Source organism: Mus caroli, unplaced genomic scaffold (assembly GCF_978045245.1).
Source record: "Mus caroli unplaced genomic scaffold, Mus_caroli_1 scaffold_12, whole genome shotgun sequence".
NCBI classification, from domain to species: Eukaryota; Metazoa; Chordata; class Mammalia; order Rodentia; family Muridae; genus Mus; species Mus caroli.
In genome coordinates, this window is record NW_028227267.1 from 25649186 (window position 1) to 25670085 (window position 20900).

At 48.0% G+C, this 20900-nt stretch overlaps 1 protein-coding gene across 2 annotated transcripts in view; it reads right to left on the reverse strand.

The window, feature by feature from the left end:
- CUNH10orf71 (chromosome unknown C10orf71 homolog) overlaps positions 1–20900 on the reverse strand; it is a 50021-nt gene that overhangs the window by 17955 nt on the left and 11166 nt on the right. The window contains exons 1-2 of one of the 2 annotated variants that reach the window (XM_021181238.3): positions 9688–9837; positions 9442–9564 (exon numbers count right to left, since the gene is read on the reverse strand). The gene's annotated coding sequence lies outside the window, so the exon portion shown is untranslated. Of the gene's footprint in view, positions 1–9441; positions 9565–9687; positions 9838–20900 lie in introns of those variants that run through there. The other variant, XM_029469342.2, reaches the window with a different exon arrangement.

Here is a 20900-nt window from a genome sequence, read left to right on the forward strand (position 1 = left end):
GCTTCAATGTCCTTGCTTTAGTTGGTAAACGGATCTGTGTGCTTTCCCTTAATATTGCTTTATTACAAATGCTCCTAAGGATTGATATTTTGACATATAGCTAGGTTAGTTTCTAGGCAGTCCTTGATCTGACCTTGGGCATGGATAGCTAAGTCACTGCCCTACACAGAAATTTACCATTATCTAGGAAGAAGGAAGTTTGTGACCTAAAGAGGAACTAGAGTAGATACTTAGAACTATAGGTAGTTGAGTTACACCAATACACAAACAAGTATTTGCAATGGCCTAGGGGGAAGGTGGACTATACAATAGACTAGAGTAGGAACTATGGCAAGGGCACGAAGTCCTTGCCCCTGACTTCTAAGATTAGAAGTCAGGTGGAGCTGTTTTTGATCCCAGTTGTTAACATTGAATTTTACCCCAGTTGGTTCCTGCCAGTTCTTCCATGTCTGTATTCCTTTGTTTTGTGTAAGAATCCAGTAACCTCCTTGTACCTTGCTGGTGTGCCACCCAACTTCCCTATTTTCTTCTGTATAAAAAGTTTGATGCTCAATTTGAAAAATTACATTCAGATCCACACTCCCTTGTGTCGGGTCTGTCTGTCAATTCCAGCCGACGCCTTGCCCACCTGCTCCAGAGACTCATTCCACACAGACAAGGAACCCAGAGGGTCTGCGGCAGGTGAGGCTCTATTCCTGGTTGTGAATGGATATCCTCTTAATCTATCTATACATGGTGGTGGTGTCTTTCTGGTCTTCTCTTTTAAAGGTACTCATAAGGACTCTACCCTCTAACTAAATTATCCCTCATAGGCCAGCCTCTAAACACTAGCCTGTGCGGAATTAGTGCTTCAACATAAAAGATTTGGGAGGCACAAACATCCAGTCTATACCAGAAAATGATGAAATGGCCAAATGTGTGGGCTCCTTTAGGAGTTGGGGGAAGGTGGAGAGAAGCAGGGCATACACAGGGTGGGAGGCTTGGGACACTCTTGTATACACGTATATTGGCCGAGTCACTGATAGAATTCAGCAGGTTTCCTCTTCAACTTACTCTGGGGAAAGCTTCCAGAGTCATTGCCTGACCCTTGCTTAAGGCTCCAGAGTCCTGGATCTGAACTACACCTTAACTTTACAGCCGTGGGTCCCTCTCTCTGGTGCTATTGTGACTTTCCTCTGCTTTCAGCCTGAGATCTGATGGATGTGTCCCTGTCCTCCCTTTCAACTTTTCAAAATCAGAGATGTAGGCTGTGCTGAGAAAAGGCTCTTGTGAGTGGCAGGCACCTCAAGCCTTTTTATTCATGCAGCCAGTCAGTGCTGGAAGATTACGTACGATAATGTTCCATATCTGGTGCTGGAGATACAGTCTGGACAGGGCTGACCTGAGACCAGAGTCCTTTCCCTGTGGAACTGGGAATCTTGGTATGGGTTGCTTTGTACTTTGGGTGGCATTAGTCTCTCTCTCTCTCTCTCTCTCTCTCTCTCTCTCTCTCTCTCTCTCTGGTTGTCAAGCATGTGTGTAAACACACAGCATTGGTTTGTAGAAGAGTTATTGTATCTGACTTTTTTTTAAACCTACGCTGGTTGGTGTTTTGTAAACTAGACACAAGTTAGAGTCATCTGGGAAGAGAGAACCTCAGTTCATCAAATTGGCTTGAATAATGATTTATGAGGGAGGGTGGGCAGTATCACCCCTAGCAGATGGTCCTGAGTTGTATAAAAAAGTAGGCTACATAAACCACAAGGAGCAAGCCAGTAAGTTGCATCCCCTGTGCTTCAGTTCCTGCCTCTTGGCTCCTGAGTTCCTGCCCTGGCATCTCCCAGTGATGGAGAGTGGCCAGAGAACTATAAGATGACACAAAGCCTTTCCTCCCTAAGTCACTTTTAATCATGGTGTTTATTATAACAACAGAAAGAAAACTCATGATAGTTTTCGAGGCCTGACCTGATTTGAGTAACCCTCAAGCTAGGAGCTAGGTGGTGAAAGCCAGGGACTCTCCAAGTGACAGGGCTCTAGTGGAGTATAGGCTCCTCACAGTGTTGGTACCAGGTTCCAGTGGCAGCACTGGCTTGGCTTACATTTGAATCTTTCACTAGGTGCAATCACACATAAGGGGTCCCTCAGCCCTGCAGCAGGAAAGCACCCAACACACTGCTGGGATCTTGGATGAAGACAGCAGTTGACTAGAACTTGCCACACACCGGGCACTGGCTATACTTGTGTTGTTTCTACGGCTGCCTCGGGCCTGTTGGTGGTGGGGAGAGCCTGGGGGGCAGAGTCACTTCCATCACACAGCTCAGCTGCAGGAAGTTCATTCTGTCTGGGTTGCCTGATTAGTGTCTGGAGGGACCAGTTCCCCAGGCCTAGACCTGGAGCTGATTCTGTAGCTAGTGTACCCAGGACTCGAGGACACTGATTCCAGGCAACACAGACCCAAGGAAGGACCCAGTCTCAAGAGAAATGAGAGGTTAGGGGGAAGGAGGGGGAGAGCTAGGCTGGGATGGAAGGGTCCCCTGCAGCCTGTCTCCTTTCAGCTTCTACCCTGGTTCCCTGATGACCATGGCACCATTATCAATTTGTTCTCTAGGTTCTATGTGCTGATTTGTAGACTGGCTCATTTCCTGATGGCAGCCCGACGTCCCCAAAGCAGAGTTGGGACCAGGTGTGCACAGCAAGCTTTGCAAGGTGCAAGGGAATCTGGAATACTTCTGGGCCCCAGCAGGCTCCAGCTGCGCATGCTTTTGAGTGGAGTCTCACTCACACAAGCTTGCCCTCCAGCGAGCAGCTGCACTCTCTCACACTGGGCTGGCCTGCCTCAGACAGGGCAGCAGATGTCAGTCCTCTGAGTGCCTGGTAGACTTGGCCAGAGCTGAGTTTCTGTATTCCTGCTGCACAAGGAAGAAGTTCATGGCATCGGCCTCCTGTTGGTGGTGCTCCCAGCTCCACACCTCTGCAGGTGCAGATGCCAAGCTGCAGGGACCTCCATTCCCTTACATCAGAGGCAGAGCAGAAGGACTCTGGACTGTCTGTGACCCCCTTCCTTGCGCTTTTGTCACAATGGGGACGAGTCCCAATCAATCTGTACTTCCCGAAGAGGACATGATCACTTTGCCAATCACCCAAACTGCATGCCTGATGCCAGGGATGCCACCAGAGGAGGGCCACACCACTTCTAAGACATGTGGGGTCCACCAGTACAGGCTTCTACATGGGATGTGGTGTGAGCCTAACAAGGCTGCTTAACAACATAACCATGACTGAAGGACTGCAAGTCTTAGACCAAGGTTCTCAACCTGTGGGTCCTGACCCCTCTGGTGCTTTGAATGACCCTCTCACAGGGGCTCCCTAAAATCATCAGAAGACACAGATGTTTCTATTACAACTTGTCATAGTATCAAGATTGCAGTTGTGAAAAATGATGTTATGGTTGAGGGGAGGGTCACCACAACATGAGAAACTGCATTAAAGGGCTGCAGCATTAGGAAGGTTGAGAGCCTCAGTCTTCTCCTGTGTTGTGGAGCTGATGCTGGGTGCCCTGTGGAGGCATTCCTAGCAGGGCTTCTTGACTTGGCCACTGCAGACCAAAGTCCCCTGGGGGTGGGTGACATCTGACTCTGTTCACGTATAGACTCTACATTTATCTATAATTCCCTTCCTCCTTCTCCATGGGCATCTGCCCTGGACTCAGAACGCAGGAATCGGTGTTGAAAAGGAGCTGCTGAGGCAGTTCTGGACCACTGGCAAGAGCCAGAAACCTGGTTCTATGATAGCATCATTCTGCACATGTCTCTTATCTGTCATGGTAAAGTAGGGACTGTACAAACGACTTCTGTTTATACCAGTTTTCATCTGAATGGGGACTGGAAACCCGAGGTCCCAACCCTATAACTGACAAGGTCAGATACACTTCACCGAGAAAAGGCAGACTTCCCCTGGTGGCAGTCTGTGGGCAGGGTTGTGTGCTTGCGTGCTCACAGTCCCTGCAGAGAACGTGCCTAGCACAGGGGCAACACATTTACCTGTTAAAGGAATGAGTGAATGGATGAGAGACATTCTCACTTTCACCTAATGTAAGGTTAACCCTACATGGCACCACATATCATCAATATGGATTGTTAGTTAATACAACAACTATACGGGGTCATTTAGGAAGAAGGAATGTGGTGCCTAGAGCAGCTTAGTACCTGTTGGTGTGGGCTTTGGACTTGGCACTGCTGAGGGGGAGGGCCTCCCACCACATGTATCATGCATATGAAAGTTTCCAGCACCTTCTAGGATGCCCGCACAGCTTAGCACCTTCTCAGCGCTGTAGCGCCCCTCGTAGCCCTGTGCTATGATTTCACACTTGAGTCTCTCAGGAGCTGATTTTAGGACCTCTGACCACAGGATGTCTTCTTCTCTGCACCCGCCTGCCCACCAGGCCCCAAAACATGAGATTCAAAGACTCTGCAACTCTCTAGCATCTAGTATAGACAGTAACACTCCCTTAAGGGATTATAGTTTCAGAACACAACAGAATTTGGACTAACTTCTGTTTGTCTAAGACTCATTTGGTGCTGGCACGCTGGCACCCCCCAGCACCCTGGCACCCATGGGAACCACTTTTGACTCTGTAGAGACTGTACAGAGAGGGTCCCATGCCTCAGACCTTGGTTACCTCGGCGCCATTTCTCGGCAGGCATTTGCTGATGCAGATGGGGATGCTTTCTCAGCCTCAGGAGAGGATGTGGCTATGTTAGGAATAGTTTACTACCCAGCAACCATCCCCTCTCCAGCCCCAGAAGGTAGCCAGACAAGGAAGAGCGGGACCCCTGAAAGAACCCAGAGTCTGCCAGGTTGGATAGAGTTGGCCCAAGCCCTGCCTCTTCAGAGAAGCAGAGAGGGTACCAGAGAGGCTTCCCTGCCCTCTCAGAGGACAATTGCCTCCCTGACCTTCTGGCCATCTGTCCTTGGACTTGTCTAACTCCTGATCTTCACCGCACACTTCGTATATATGACCTTGTTTGGAGTTCCAATTAGCAGGTTAGGTACTGAAAAGTTTTAGGTGGAGAAATGGAGACTCAGAGAGGTTGAAGAACTCCCTTAAGGTCATGGCCAGGTGGTAGAGATCAAGCTTCAGGCCTATAGCTCTGTCTGACCAGTGCTTCTGCCTCCCAGGCCTGTGAGCACTTGATGAGTTACCCGGCCAGTCCACCTCACCACCCGGACCTCTGCCCATTCAACTGCAGCAACCCTCAACCCCCTGAGAGATTGTGAAAAGAACAGGTAGAAAGCAAAGAGCACCAAGAGATTTGTATGGAGTGAGGATTCAGTACACAGGGATTCTCACCACAGGATGCAATGTGGCCTGGGTGTGTAGCTCAAGTTCGGGTCTACTCTTAACCCTGACTCTGATGGATCAGGACAGCAGTGACAGAGACCTCCTCCACTGGCCTGGGGCTGAGCAAGACTTCAGAGGCGTCTCTTGGTCTTGAATAGACTTCTTCTGCTGGCCTGCTCTGGTTGGGTTCTTCCACCCCTTGTTAGCTGTGCATCCTTGGGCAAGTTTATTAACCTCTCTAAGCCTCAATGTCTGCCTCTATGAAGGGGATCCCAAGACTTACGATGCTGAGTGACCTCAACAATAAATCCAGACATATTAAGGTCTTGTCTGTTGGTAACATGTAGCTAGCTCCACTGAATGGAAGTTGTGGTGTGGAAACTGAGGACTGGGTATAGCCTTGTGTATTTGAGCTCTGACCTTTGTCTTCTGCAGTACTTGGGCTCTACCTCCTGTAAGAGTCAGACGAAGGCAGACTGGTGTGTGTGTGTGTGTGTGTGTGTTGTAATGATTCAGGCAGGAACAAAGATATTCTAAAGAGAAAGACACTTCTGCCCTTTCTTGGCTATCAGAATGTTGAAACAAAGGTTCCCAGGGAGTTGATATTTTCCCCCAGGAATCTAGTGCCAGCCAGAGGAAGATCTGGTCTCTCAGGGAGATTTTACACAGTTATGACAACTTAGACTGCCTTAGAGGAGAGAGCAACAATGACCAGTCAATGGTTTTAAACCTCTTCTCTAAACTTAGGAGTCTCTTGTTCTACTGACAGAGCTAGCTGGGCATGCACATAATGTTTAAACTTAAACTTCATATCAGAATTCCTAAATATGGCTTTGAAGATCACCGGGCCTCTTTGTTCCTCTTTTCAATGTGGCCACATTTGACTAAATCTCTTCTATTCACCAGAACTTGTTTCTTTAGTTGGCCCATTGAGGACAGGGGGGCAGGCCTAGCTTGTTAGAGCTACCAATGGCCCATTGAGGACAGGGGGCCAGGCCTCACTTGTTAGAGCTGCCAGTGCCAAGGTTTTGACCCCCCCTACCCCCACCCCAAAACACATTGCTGCATGTGGCCTGGTAGTCTCAGGATAGCCAGCTAAGGGGCTGCTCCAATGTCACTTGCCCCTCAAAGGTGAGGCTAGGCAGTACCAGCTGTGAGAGCAGCTTCCAGTCATGGCAGAGGGGCTGGGAAAAGATCTGAGGAGCCTTGGGAACACTGCTCCTAGATGCATTGACGAGGCCCAGCCTTCCTGCCTTCCTTTGGGCAAAGGCTTTAAGATGGGAAATGGCCGAGGTGTTATCTGTCTCTCCACCTCACTGTGCAGTTGCAGAAGAAAGGGACCTCTCAAACAAACAAACAAACAAACAACCCCCGCCCCCAACCAAACCAAACCCCCAAACCAAAGACGACAACAATAACCACAACAACAACCGACTGCAGTATATTGCCAAGAGCCGGCGGCTCCCACTGGAGCTGAGCGTGAACCCCGGGAAGCATGTCTGGGAGCCCATCCTGGATGTTGTCCTTTCTCACATCCCGTCTGAGCCGGACCTCAGAGGGCGGCGTGAGAACACTCTCCCAAGTCCTGAGAGAAGCACTGATGCTTGTGGGTTCTTCAAACTCTTCTGCTGTCAGATTCCTCTAAGGTCGGCTTACTCAGGCCCAGATCAGAACACGTTTTGCTCCACTGCAGATCCATCCGCCACCGGAGGCTGGTCCTCAAGCCAAGAGCATGCTCTGCCTTCCCCTGACTCCAGGAGGCTGTGCACTCCTCATACTGTACTAGTCCCATATACGGCTACGTTCACGCGGATACTGCGGCTCACTGTGTGATGTGCTCAGCACTGGCATGTACTCCACAAGTTCCCTGGTGGGGCCTGATCTCTGTCCTCCATTGATCCCTTGGCTCCCCCTCCAGCCACTCCCATCAGCTCCTGTCATGCAGGCCCCTGGGAATCAACCATAGGCCAAGAGGCCCTCGGAGTTTTTTCTCTGCTAACTAAATGAAACCCAAGATGGGCAGGGCACAGTGCCATACTCCTGTACCCTCGGAACCTGGCACTTTGGAAGTTAAAGACAGAGGATTCTGAGTTCAGGACTGGTTTATGTTTTAAAAACAACAAGCAAGAACAACAAACAAACAAAAATCCATGGGCTCACCAGGGCTATGGACTGGTTAGATTTGGTAAAATGGGGTTACATCTTCCAACAGAAACAAAGTCAAGACACACTCTAGCCTACTTGGATCTCACTGAGGAACACCAGCCCTGGGAACCATTCCTCAGAGATGTTCTCTTAAAGCCCCCCACTCCTCTCCAGTAACCCTGGGAGACAGACTAAATCCCCAAAAGGCAGTAAGCAAGGCAGCCTAACCTTGGTGTCACCAGCAGGGCTCAGTTACTGAGACAGGCAGTGACTGGAGGCGTAAGCTATTTCAGAACACCGGGTTTCCCCCTGGTAGTCCGGATCAAGAGCAGAGATGCAGGAAGCACGGACACTCACTGAGAAAAGGCCGCCAGCCAAGGAGCTGGGCTCTTCCTCTGAGGCCAAGAGGCTGCCTTTCCTGTGCCTCCTCACAGCTCCTGCTGCCTGGTATCCCGGTAGACTCTGGTCTTTCTGCCCCAGTGAGCCAGCGTTTTATCGGGCCACTTCCTCTTTAAATGTGAGCGTTTGCTCCCATCCCTACCAGCCTTGGGTCATCCAAAAAAGCAGGCACACTTCCTCTGCCCAGAGACCTAGAGGCAGACACAGGTTGGACTCGGGTCACCCGGAGATGGCTATTTATAAACTCCGAAATAAGCACAATCTACTCTGCTCGGCTGGCCACACGGATGCTCCACAGGACTGGTGTCTCTATGGCTAAGGTAACCCTCAACCCCACAGGGCAAAACTGAGCACTTCCCTTGTGATCCAGAACTGGGAAGCAGGCCTAGGGGAGGAGGCTTCAGAGCCCGGGTGCTGCTGGCCATGAGGGCCCCGTCCTAGGATTTTCTTTTTCCTTTCTTTCTAAATCTGTTTTTTTTAATCCTTTGAGAACATATAGTATATTTTGATTAGTTCCACCCCCACTACATCATCTCATTCCTCTTCCATCCCTGCTATCCCCTTTCGCCAACTTGGTGCTTCACACTTCTTACTTTCATGTCTTTTTGTGTGTTTGTTTTGAACCTAATTAGACTCGCTTGCACGAACTGTGTTGCTGTGGGTGTAAGTGTGGATTAAAACTCTACACGGCTCTGAGAGCACGTGGCCCACAAGCAGCCAACAACCTTGTTCCGTAAAAGATCACATGGTTGATTTCAGTTTTGCACGCTGTATGGTCTGGGCAGGTGTGTAAAAGCAGCCTGGCTGAATGCAAATGAACGTGCTGGGCTGTGCGCCAACGAAGCTTTATTTACAAATCCAGGCTCCCAGTCACAGGGCATCACTGTTTCCAAATGCTGGAGAAGGAGACGTTCTTTAACATGCACATCTGATTCCTGTTTTTACGGAGGTATTCTAAAGCGCTAAATAATATTTCTTGATTCTATTACATTTTCATATACTCATATTCAAAAGTGTTCTCATCACTTACCGGTTCTTCTGTATTAGAAAAAAAAAAGGATGGCTTTCGATTGGGCCAGTCTGACTTGTGGGTTCTGGCTGGGCTCCCTGGGGTTCATGAGGACAGGCAGTCTGCTGAGGGCTTTGTGTTGGAGACCCACGTGTTTTCAAAGCTTGTAAGTTAGAATGGCAGAAAGTGTCCCCATGGCCAGTGCCTCTCCCTGTTACAGCCGAGAGTGACAAAGGAGTCTCCCCCTTCAACTATGCTGTAGAACCTGGGGCCCTGCCCTGGTGGTCTCATCTAGCAATGAGAGGATCAGACGTAGCCACAAGCATGTGTTCACTCTGCCGGAGGAACCGAGCGCCCGGACAGGTCCACGGGAGGACAGAGTCACACATGTATGCTCTAAATCGTTCTGTTCATGGCCCACAAGACACACTTGGCCTCTAAGACCCCAAGCACTCAGTGTGCCCTTACCCCGCAGACACCATGCTGCACACCTTCACACTTAGACCCCTCCCGGAGCCAACACCCTTCCACCGCCGCCTTGAGACTCCCTCAGCCGTGCAGACTGTACCTTCTGTCTTCCGTCTCCCGTCTCCCGTGCGTGCGTCCCAGCTGCGGGTTCCACGGGCCTTCCCGGAATCTGGAGGGTACACGGCACTGCCCAGTTGCCCAAACTTCTTCCCCTTTAGCCAGGCTGCCCAGAGAGGAGAGGAAAGACGATTCAGCACTCAGACTGCCCAAGTCTCACCAGGTTTCCCACTTGGGCAAAAAAATCAGTGGCCAGAAACTGCTAGACGTGGAAGTCTCAGAAGCTTACCCAGGCAGAGACTGGCCTGGGGAAACCTAACGGTGCTCTTGGTGGAGAAGAGGCAAACAGTCGGCTCTGCAGCAACACCCGCGTGGTGTCAAGTAACAGTCAGATTAAACAAACAGCCCCAGAGGCTATTTTTACATCCAGATCAGCCACGAGTAATAGATAACTTGGGAAGTGAAAATTGTTTGCTGATTAGCTGGATGGACCCTCACCACGATTCCAGCCTCAGCTCAGAATGATTCCTAAGGCTATCCCAGAACCTAGATTCGAATAAAAATATCTCAAGATGGGAAGGAAAACATTTGTCTTAAGAAACGCTAGGAACATGATAGTGTACGCCTTGGAGCCAGTGCCGGAGGCCTGCTGATGTCCCAGAGCAGAAATAGCCTGTTTCATCATCGGCTCTGGACAACCACAGCCCGCATTCCTCGAGTAAGGAGCTATACTCTGCCATGGTTTTGGAGCAAGATAATCTGGCCAGCCACAGGCTGGGGGGGAAGGCTGGTCCTTTCAAGGAGAGACGTGCAAAAGGATGTGAAATTGTCAGGGAAGATGCAAGGTAAGTGTCCACTCGATAACTTGGCCCTGGTGTTTCCAAAACCTCACTACCAATGACAAATCTTTCCTAACAGCTCAGGGCTTCCCTCTCCTTCTCTAGGAAGGACTCCCACTTCCACCCCCAAAGTCCCAAGATAAGCTCACACCTGCCTTCTCTCTAGCTGCTTCCTAGGTTGGCCTGGGGTCATCTTCCCTACCCTTAAATGGCCCTCAATAACCTTTTTCTTTTCAGCCTCTGCTGTGTTAGCTCCCAGTTGCTCTCCTCACCCCTCTCAAGATGGTCCTGACAAAGCTCCCTTGCTGTCAAGATTCAATGCAAGAATGTCTTCTCTTTTGACCAAAGCCTCCTTTTATGCTCCCTTGGTCTGTGGCCTGAGTGATTCAAGCTGTCCAGTCTGGCCAGATCCATGACTCAATGCCCTAGGGGAGCCCTGCAGAGTACTATACCTCTGGGTCTATTTGTGAACTGCCTGTCCTGACTTTGTGGGCACCTCAAGGACAGCCACCTCTGTCCTAGTCTTGAACCTTAGTCTGTGAACATCAGGCCCTCAAGGCGGGCTCGGCTCTACTTTCCTGGCTCAGCACACGGAGATGGTTTGATGTAGACTCACAGTGAACCTTTCAGTGTTATCCATCCCACCCAAGACAGCAACCAACTTGAAGTGGGAGTGAAAACATCACAGAGACTCGGGGGACCTTGATTCCGTTAGCTAAACACCCTTCCTTGCTAAATCTCAGTTCGACCTATGTTTAAACTGGAAAGAATGCCTGTTTCTCTGTGGGGTTAAAGGTCAAAGGAACGAAGATAGAAACATGACGGTAAATTGTTAAGATCTTCAAGTATTAGCAAGGTTTTTATGATTTTTTTGTGACATTCTAAACCATGTAGGTTATCATTTATTTGTTTCCTTTAAATAAATCTTAGGCCAACTTACTTTTTAAAAAAAACCCAGAACTTTCTATTAAGCAATACCAGAGGCAACCACAGATTTGATATTTTACTGATTGCTCTTCCTCATTACACACACAAAGCAATTCATAGTCAGTCCTTTGTCACTTGTGCAAGGCCAGAGTCACTGCCTCCCAACATTAGACGACACCGATTGCTAAACCTCATTATCTGTGGAATTTGTCTTGGGTGAGCAACAAGAGCTGAAGGGTTCATTGTGGCCTCTGACTTCCCAGTTCTCTTTCCTGCCCTCTCAGTGTCACTCTTAATGGCTCACAGGTGGCAAGCATGACCTCATGTCTGCTTTGGGATCACAGAAACAGTGACCGGTGCTCCGAGGCAGTGGCTGACTGACAAGAGACCAGGGGAACCTTCAGGGGGGCCAGGAGTGACAGGCAGCTTTGTCAACAATGCTGGGAAAGAAACATCTTTCTAGCAAGAACCTCTGAGCACGCTAACCAGACCACAGCTGAGCACCCCGGAATCCACCTGCCCCAGGAAAAGCTTCCATCTTCCAAAAGCTATGGATCCCACATCTTAATTAGTTACTGCGGGCACACTGACACAGAGCACCCCCAGCAAAGACAACAGTTGGGCTTTGGATCAAGAACACAGGGTCTGCATAGCCCAGAGCTGGCATGATTCCTGGGGTCTGGCCAAGAAGAAGTGACCACTGTCTTCCAGCCCAGGAGCCATGAGCTGCATGGAAAGAATGTGAATGAAGACACCATTCTAAATGTAGACTCATGGGTGCTATGTGAGCCACCGTGCTTTGAATGGTCTAGAAAAACAAGGCTTGCTTGTCCGTCCACCAGGAACATAAATAAAGTTGTCCTCAGACAGTGTGTTACCATGTCCCATCCCTGCAATGACAGCTCATAGTAGGGGAAAACTATCTGCTTAATGGTGGGAGCAAAAATGGCCGAGCTGTGTCCCTGATGCACGTGATGATCGCTAGCTTCATCTTACAGTAACTTCAACCTGTGCCGTGACTGTGTTAATTAAACATGGTTAAAGTCTGGGAACAAGGGCCTTGCACAATGGCTTCTATAGTTTGTTTTTGGCACTCACATCTACCCTTGTGACCTGGACATGGGTGACTTTTTTTTTTTTTTTTTTTGGCCAGCACTAAGATTTCTTTGGGAATCATTCCTGTCAATGTCTTTGGGAGCCTGGTGCATCTTCCTGGCTTGATAATAAAATGTAAAAGCTAGCCAGTACATACAGAACACTTATACCGTACCTCCTACCATTCAATGTTCTTACACTAGTGAGCCACACACCACATATCCTTGAGCTCAGCCTTTTGCTCCATCCCATGAGCTGTTTGCTATCCCGGAGCTTCAAGAGGAAGAGGGAAGAAAGTCAGACACTTCCACTGCCCTTAGTGAACTATTGCTACTAGTTCCATAGGCTCCATAGCCTTCAGAGTCATTCCGCATCTGGGCTTGCTGCTGGGTGAGTTCAAGGCTAGCTTGAGCAACTCCATGAGCTACTGTCTCAAAATTAAAACAAAGCATAAATTAAAGGAAGGCTGGTGATTTCGTTTAGTGAACATGCCTAGCATCCATGAGGCCCCAAGTTTAATCCCTAGCACAGGAGTCAGGGCAAGGTTGAGACATACTGAACAGCTCGGGTAGAATGCTCAAAACATGAGCCTCTGTGGCACATCTCAGATCCAAACCATAGTGCTCTTTTGGAAATATGAGATCCGTGTGTACACAGAGGGACGCTGACTGCTTATGCTAGTTCAGTGTCTGGCACCAAGAGCTGAACTTAAAAGGAGTGCTTCATTAGTAGCTTACAATCTGGATGCAGCTCACACACCCTGGTGGCTGAGGACATTTCCATGGGGCTGCTGTTCTTCCTGTCTGGATACAGTTGGGGGGTGTCCTAGTTGATGGAGGGAAATCTTGGCTTAAGGGTAAGATAGCCCCCTTGAGGCTTAACCTTTGGTGTTCCTTGGTAAGGACTTAACAGTGAAAGACTGTGAAGTGTGTGTGTGTGTGTGTGTGTGACTTAGTAATCCCAAGACACACAAACACTTCAATCATGTCCTGTATCATTCACATGTTGGGATGATCGTATAGATGATCTACAACTTACACTGGTCCTGTATGAGATTTCCCATTTTATGTCAATGATAAAGTGGCATGTGTCTGGTGGTCAGCCTCACAGTATGAATGTTGACTGTTTCTAGGCTGGCGGTGTCTAGCCTTAGAGTTCTGGTGATGCTGGGCAGAGACAAGAAGCTGTACCATCCATGAAGGGAGCAACTCGCTCGACAGTGTGTGCTCTGCTAAGGTGTTGCTTTGCATCTGATGAATTTTCAACTGAGGACTTCAACTTACCATGTGCTTGGTGGACCATAACCTCATTGTAAACTGGGGAACCTGATTTGGTTTAATAAAACATATCATTAGACTTTGTTTCCATGTAGCCAGTGAAAACCTGAGCTTACAGGCCCATACACAATTGGTCCTGACAACTGTCAATCATGGAAGTGGGATGGAGGGTTCATGGGACTCTATTCCTCTTTGCTGAGCGAGCGACTAGCTTCTGATGGATTCTTGCAGAGGGGCAGCCCTTGTCTTCAGCTGCACACACCCTGCCGAGCCAGGCTCTAGTGGGTAGCTCCAACTTCAGGGCCACACAGGTGGCCCTGGCTAAACTCAGTGAGTTCAAAACAGAAAGACATAAATGAGGAGAAGGGACCTGTAGGGAAGAGGAAGTGGACAGTAAGTAGTTGGGGTGGGAGAGAGGGATCATGGTAACCATGACCAGAATGGCCACTGTAGCCATGGTAACCATAGCCAGCCTGCACTATCATCATGTATGAAACTGTCAAACAACAAATTTAACGAGTTATTAAATATTATTTTGTACATTTGTTTCCACTTGTCAAGCTCTCAGGAGATGTGAAATGACCTGTGCGACTTACACTGTATCTGCGTGCCCAGTGCTGGGCCAGCTCATCTCTGGGTCACAGACTTCCACCTATTCCCATCAGACTGATTCATCCGGAGGTGGATTAAGATATGGAGAATATCTTGCTTTCTCAGTCTGCAGTGGTTCTAATTCAAGATTTCAAGAAGGGACCCCGTTTCCCCTGGGGTGTATCCCTTTTATACCCAGGAAAACAGAGCCTTCCTAAAATAAACACTCTTCCAATGCAGAGGCTGTGGGGGGATTCGCTAGAGAAGCCTGGCTGCAGGAGTTGAGAAATGGAGTGCAAACTGCAGAGGAGCACAGGCTATCCCCACAGGCATTTTGGTTCCCTTCTGCAGCTGTAGGGAGAGAAAAGCCACTGCTCCTTCACCCATTTCTAGAGTGATAGGGTTGTTCGAATCTCTTGCTTGCATCTGAGCCTTGTAGGTGTCTGCTTAGAGCACTTTGAACTGATCTTTGTTCTCATCTCTGCAGGCTCTGCAGTGTGCTTGTGAAGCACCAGGAGTGTTTGTTTATAGCCAAGCCAAACTACCAGCTTTGCAGGTTTGGCCTTAGAGATTTAAGGAACTTCTTTCCAGGATGCTAACAGCTGATCAAGTCTAAGCACATAACCTGATTTTTCCTCAACTTGGTACTTCCAGAGCTCTGCAAGCATCTAAGAGATGGAACATGCATTTACATGGAATAGAATCATGGCTTGACATGTGAGATCATGACATTATTTTGTCATAATAAGACTGCTTTGGGGGGCTGGAGAGATGGCTCAGTGGTTAAGAGCACTGATTGATCTTCTGGAGATCCTGGATTCAAATTCCAGCAACCACATGGCAGCTCACAACCATCTGTAATGAGATCTGACGCCGTCTTCTGCTGTGGAGCACTACACAGTTGTGGAAAGGGGAAAGGGTCCCTCTCTGTCTCGTAGCTTGTAATCCCGAGGATACGGGAGAGAACTGTGGGCACAGTGCATTTACTATCTATTCAAGGAGGGGCTACAAATGAATATACTTTATTTTTGTTGGAAAAGAAAGTCATAAGTAGACAAGAACCAGAAACAAGGTTATCTGTGGGGAAGAAAGGGCACAGGATGCAGGGAGAGGATTGGAGTTAGAATCCTCTGGATCTGCCCTTTCTTCTTGGGCACCCTTGTCTTGAAGCCATGAAAATACTTTGTGGAATTAAAATCCAACACACACACACACACACACACACACACACACACACACACACATACACACACACCCCAGATACTGAAAACTAAGGAACGACTTGTTTCATTAATGGAAACAAATGGGAGTGCTCAGGATTCGACTTAGATGTAGAGTATCTCCCTAGCATGAAGTGCTCCCGAGTTCTGTTCCTAGTCCCGACAACCAAATGAACAAACATAACAAAACTGAAATAAATGGGCTTAATGTGTAGGTAGTGCCTTGGAGAAAATGCATCATATGGCTTTAAAATACAGTGATTTGGCCTAACAAATCAAATATAAAATAAAATCCTAAGCTATTCTTAGGAACACACGTGTACATAGAGGTAAAAGCCACCAAGGCATGCTGACGCCATTAGAACGAAAGATTGCATTTTTTTTTTGTAGTAGAGAAAGGAGATGAGCATGATAATAAATGACATTGAGCAAAGCCCCACCCTCTCTCCCTGGAATATCGGCAATTACTCTTGATTTCTGTTTTTAGGAAAGACAGAATGGCGATGGTCGTAATTCATGCTTAGATTTTTGCCTCAATCACCCTGTTTTATTTAAAAAGAAAAAAATTAGGAAAATAACAAACAAACCAGAAAACATGCAAGAAGATCCTGGAACACATTGTCATATCAGAAAGACAGGCAGGCCATCCAACCCTTCCAGGACATGTGAAGAGGCTCTCATGGGGGGAAGGAAATGGCGGTGGGTGTACGGTTAGGAATGAAACCATCAGCAAATAAGAAGCACATCAGATCTGTTTAAAGTGATCAGTTCATAGTGACTCTGCAGGGAGGGGGGGGGAAGGCTAAGCATACAGTCGTCTGTGTTCTCTTTGGCAATCACAGGAAGTAGCTTACCCTTCTGGAAAATGGGACAAGGCAACAGGCATAGCCTGATCTGCACATATAAACTATTATCCAATGGTCCAGAGCAACATGGGACGAGGGAGGGAAGTTTCACTAAAGAAGGGATCGAGGAAATAGAGGATTATGAACTGTCACACACAGGTGAAACCTCTTTCAGGAGGCTGCCAGCCAGAGGCTGCATGTGGAAACACACCGAGGCGTCTGGTTTTCACTGGAAGAGATCTCTAAACCTAGTTTAACCCCCAGTGTAGAGAAAACGACTAAAGCTAAGTGGTGTCAAAGGTCACAGGCAGCAAGACGTACCTGAGAAAGCAGGAGATCCGTGGAAAGATCTATAGCTGAAGAGGCTGATTTCCCGTATAAATGAAAATGCCCCCATAGAACCCATGACTTGGCTCGATGATAAAAAGCAATGCCCGCCTTCCCTAAAGAGATGATGGGGTAAGAGGAGGCAGCAGACTAACAAAGTAGTAAAGCAAGGCAGGCAGGGTGTACAGTGGGTTAAAAGCCACTAGGAGATCACTAATTACCACGTATAGACCGCTGCTCCTCAGACGCCCACAAGGTTCTCTAAAACAGTCAGAAGACTAAGGTGATGGAAGACTAGGTGTGAGGATAGCATAAAGTCGCAGGAAGCCTGCAGGGGGAACCGCAGAAACACCTGTGAGTGGAACTGTGTGGTCTTTGGGACTTCAAAGTTACACAACGTCCAGGAAAGATCGGAATTTGGTCTTTTTTTTTTTTTTTTTTTTTTTTTTTTTTGCCCGTTCTGAGATTTGTATACATTCACTTGAAATGCCCTGAATTAGGAAGAGAAGGAAACTCCTAAAGTGGGGAGGGAAGAGAAGGAAATTCCTAAAGCGGGGAGGACACAGCCGAGGTAATCCGAGTAAATAGGTGGTGTTTGAGGGCTCAGGGAAGCAGAGATAATCAGGCAACCAGAGACACAGGCAGACCACGATGGGGCAGAGCTGAGTCTGTTCCTCTAGCCATGTGGCAGGGACGGTGACACCTGGGCCAGCCTGGCCCGTCACACAGACTCCAGGCTGTCTGGTAACCTCACTTGGGGTTATCTGACACTAAGTGGCTTCAGGGAGGCCAACATCTCTACAACTATTGGCAAGCTCACAAAACATCAGAAACAGTTAAATGTCCAAGTGGAGAGAGTAACTGTCTGAGGCCGGCCTTCCAAATTAGGAAACTGAACCTGGAGAAAATCATTTAGTGTGCTTGTTACGTAACCAGGCAAGAGTGGACTATGTATGCTAATACAAAACTCTGCATATGCATGTAAAGAAAGAAAGCATAAAATGTGTGTGTTACACACATAAAACAGCCACCACCACCACTACCTCCAAATCTGTCACAAGTACTCTGTTGTCTTGTGCTGAATAAAAAGATAACCTGAAACCAGAAGCAGCGGATATTGTTCTGTAAGCTGGGCATGTGTGTGTGCATGTATGTGTGTGTTTAATAATGCTGTGTATGTCATGCAGGTGATGTGAAGCAGGGTAATTAAGACAGATCCTACTACTGACAGGAGGTTCTTTGTAGTCTTTACGCTGTGTGGCTCCCTGGACTGAAACCACACAGGGCCAGTGGCTAACTTCACTGTGACGAGTGACGGCTCTTAGAATGGAGGTGTAGCAAGATGGGGTGTCATGAGAGCGCATGGGCTTCCTACTTGTTCTCAAGGGCCAGTCAAGGGTTCCTCCAGTGTAGGGTGACCTTTGCCTTTGGGGCCCTGGAATGCTCTGCTCCACAGATAGCCTCTCAGAGCATCCACCTTGCTGTCAGAGATGTGGGGCTTCCTTTAGGGACACGGAGGTTGTCGAGGCTGCCCTCCCTGTCCTGAAGTCCACTAGAGAACCTTCCTTCCCATTCTCCTGTCTGGTTTCAGAGCACAGAAGACTGGATCTGGATCAGCTGCCATTTGAAGTTGGGCAAAATTAGAATGTGTGCTCTTAGAAGAAATGGCTTTACATGTCACCAGACTCTCACCCCCCCACCCCCCCGAGTTGATATCTAGCTTTCTGGCTCAATCTCCTCAAGACTAGCTTTGCTTCTGGAAGCTTCTAAATACTGACATATAACTTTGAAGTATGTTCCTTCTACAATGTGAGGATTTCACATGTCGTGGGATGCAGGCAGGCATGCTGGTGGCTTCATATAGTGAGTGTAATGGGTAAGGGCTGGTGCCATCTCACCCTGGCATGGGTGACTCCTAGGCCAAGATTTTTCCTACTCGTGTCTGCTCTTGGTGTCCACAGAGGGAACAGCACTGGCTCTCAGCTCTAGCCTCTGATGTCACCACTAGCCAAAGCCAGACTAGGTCCATGAAGTCACAGGTCTATAGGGGAGTATAGATCGACAAGTAACATTTACAAATGTGCGATTATAGCTGTGTGGTACTCAGCTTTTAACTGAGGAATGAGAAACCTCTGGGAGTTATTCCTGAATAGAGCAGTGGCTGGTGCTTTCATGGGGCCACGTCTTCAGACAGGGTCTGCCCTTACTGCTGACCACTACTCCTTCTCTTCCCCTATAGAACCTTCCGGAAGGCTGCTGGTTTGGGGGCTCTGTCTGAGGAGGACCTGGCTTAGGCTGTTATGTCACTGGCTCCCCTTCGCCCTCCGCAGATACTGTATCATCATCGCTCTGGTCGCCATAGTTGATATCGGTCGTGAACACCTCTGACCTACGTTGAATTGAACATGAGTATGCACAGGAAGCATATCGATGCTAACTAAGTGTTATCTTCAGCAATGTTCTCCTGTGGTGAGCAGATATCTCCCTGTGAAATATGAAAGCTGCCCAAAGTTATTAAAACCCCCTGTGTCATGGCGGGAGCTCAGGCTGAGCAGTTCTCCACGAAAGGCTCATTAATATAGTGGCATTATTTATTTATATCCTACCCTAAGACAGACATGATGTAATCCAGTAATTAAGATTGTTATGATCGAATATTTATTAAGCACCTCCAATAAGCCAGACACTGATATACATAAAATGAGTCTATCCCCTCAAGAGCTCTCATTTCACTAGTATGGGGGTTCGGTGCCTCTCACAGGGGAGCAGGAGGCTTTAATGGATTTTGTTTTTCCTGAATGAGCCTGAAAAATGAAGTCGATCAGAAATTGGGCCTGGTTGGATAAGAACCGGAAGACCCTATCCCCAAAGTGGCCTTAGGTGGGAAGCTAGACTTCTCTGGAGGCCATCTGGGCAAACATCTGCAGAGCCCCTCTGTGGTATGTTGCAAACTGCTATTTGCTTGGTCCCTACTGTGTGTCAGGACCAGGGCTATAGAGAAGAATGGTTGCAACCAGGATCTCCTGAAAGCAGCTCTCAGTGTCAGGTCCAAAGAGACCTTTGTGCATCTGGCACCTCCCTCACCAGCGCTGGGAACGTGCAGCTATTCCTGCCCCTAGTTTTTCTCTTGCTGGTCTTGCTTGTTCTGTCTCCTGGGTCCCTGCCTGCTCTGCCCCTCCACATCTGAGAGCCTGGCCACTATCCGGAGAGAAACTAATGACAAGCATAGGAGTCAGTGAAGGAAGCGTCATGCAGGCAGTGTCTGGGTCACCCAGAAGCTCTGTAACTAACTTTCTTCACTTCCAATGCTCCCTTGGTAGGTGTTTGGGGAGAGAGTCAGATGTCCCCTGGGTAGTCTGCACCTTTGGTAGATGCTTTGAAAACTGATACACAAAGACATCATGTCTCTCTCTCATCACCAGCTCTGGCTTAAACATTTGGTTCATAAAATCAAAAGAGAACAACAGGAAAGCCACAGCATTGTGAAGCCCTAATCCTTTCCATACCACATCAAGTTTGCATTTTAGTGCTGTGTTTTTCCGCATGAATTCTGCCAAAGTACACACACCATGAAGTGTACCGTTGCAGGCACACTCCACGGGTGGTGTGGTGTTACACACACCCTCAAGGTTGGGAAGCCAGTTACCAGAGTCTTCTCATTCTGTGAAACTGAACTTTGTATCCATTCCATAATAACTTCCCATTTCTTTACTTCCTGCCTCAACATTTGGGAAATTTCCATCCTTCTTCCTGCCTTTATTTCTTTTTTTTTCTTGTATACATGTTGTAATACAGTGTCTTTTTGCAGTTAGCATATCTCAGTTACATAATGTCCTTAGGGTTTGTTCTCTTCATAGCATGTGTCAGAGTTCTTCTGCCTCCAAGAGGAAGAGTGCTTCCCTGGCTTCTCTACCACACACTTTATCCACTTGTCTATGGATTGGCTACCTTTAGGTTGCTGGGCATAATGTTGCTACAAATATATGAGGGCCTGCTTTTATAACACACACACACACACACACACACACACACAGAGAGAGAGAGAGAGAGAGAGAGATGATGATGATGATGATGATGATGAAGATGAAATTGCTAGATTATATGACAATTCTGTCTAACTTTTCTAGGTACTGTCAAACTCTCCCATAGACATGGCCTCACTGACCTTCTCTCCAACACTGCACAGGGCTTCTGTTTTTCTCTCTGTTATTTCCCACTTTCTTTTTCATTCATTTGATTGTAGTGGTTTTAGTGGGTGTAAGGTGGAATCTCACTGTGGTTTCGATTTGCATCTTCCAAGTTATGACCGGTGTTGAGCATCTTTTCAAAAACAGGCTTTGAAGAAGCAGGCAAACGTGACTTAATAGTCATAAAATCAATA